Genomic DNA, 1,365 nt, shown 5'->3' with positions numbered 1-1,365 from the left:
TTAATTTAGTGCATCACATTGATTGAGTTGCATTTGTTGAACCATTTCTGTGCTCTTGAAATGAACCCCAGTTGATCATGATTTGTTACCTTTCTAATATATTATCGTATTCAATTTACTGGTATTTTGTTTTGAATTTTGCATCTATATTCATTAGAGATTTTGGTCTGTAATTTTCTTCTTTCTGTTGCCCTGCCAGGTTTTGCTATCAGGGTAATATAGGCCTCATAAAATGGGTTAGGAAGTATTTCTTTTTCTTCAATTTTTGGAAAAGTTTGAGAATAAGAGATATTAAATATTCCTCGAAAGTTTGGCAGAATTCACTAGTGAATCCATCTGGTCTGGACTTTTATTTTTTTAGGAATTCTTTGATGACTTTTAACCTCCTTGCCTTTGATTGGCCTTTTTAAATTTTCCAATTTTTCATGATGCAGACTAGGAAGGTTGTATATTTTTAATAGGTGTCCATTTTTCCTAGATTATCAAATTCGGTGGCATATAGCCTTTCATAGTATTCTTGTATAGTCCTTTGTATTTCTGTGGTGTTCAATATAACTTCTTCTTTTTCATTTGTGATTTTGTTTATTTGAGCCTTTTCTATTTTTTCCTTAGTGAGTCTAGCCAGAATTTTGATGGCTTCATTTATTCAAAAATCCAACTTTTTGCTACATTTTTTTTCTATTGTCTATTTTGTTCTCTATTGCACTTAATTCTATTCTAAATTTTATTATTTCCTTTGGTCTGCTGACTTTGGGTTTTGTTTGTCTTAAAGGTGATGTTTTTATTCATATTTTTCTTGTTTTCTTTTTTGTCTTCATTGAAATATAATAGATAAGTAGTTGCTTGTATTTTCACTATACAATTCAATGAGGTTTTTTTCCATTTATAGTTGGCATATGATAATAAACCTTTTTCCGTTATATAGTATAGTGATCAGAGATCCACAAACTCTCAAAAGTGATCACCCCACTAAATCTAGTATACCTCTTCCCCCTTACATAGGACAACATTATTAACCATCTTCCCCATACTACTCTCTGCAACTCCATGTCTATTCTGCAACTATTCATTAGTACCTCTTAATCACTTTGCCTTTTTGTTTTTGTCGCCCCAAACTTCCTCCCATCTAGTATCCCTCTAAAACTTTCTGTATTGTCTACAGGCATGCCACCCTGAATGAGCCCGATCCCATCTGTTCTCGGAAGCTAAGCAGGGTCGGGCCTGGTTAGTTCTTAGGTGGGAGATCACGTAGGAAGACCAGAGGTCGTAGGCATAAAAAAATAATGTAAAATATAAGAGATCATAAGCTGACAAGGTCCTTGCAATCTGTGAAGTCAACCGAGGGTTGCCTCACTAAATAAATAA

The 1,365-nt window shown here is 33.7% G+C and overlaps 1 pseudogene; it reads left to right on the top strand.

The window, feature by feature from the left end:
• The first annotated feature begins 1,154 nt into the window (after positions 1-1,154).
• On the top strand, positions 1,155-1,273 carry LOC112485406 (annotated as a pseudogene).
• Positions 1,274-1,365: the final 92 nt, after the last annotated feature.

Source organism: Pteropus alecto, unplaced genomic scaffold, assembly GCF_000325575.1.
Source record: "Pteropus alecto unplaced genomic scaffold, ASM32557v1 scaffold1158, whole genome shotgun sequence".
NCBI classification, from domain to species: Eukaryota; Metazoa; Chordata; class Mammalia; order Chiroptera; family Pteropodidae; genus Pteropus; species Pteropus alecto.
The sequence above is the reverse complement of the archived record's forward strand: the minus strand, read 5'-3'. Positions and strand labels throughout refer to the sequence as shown.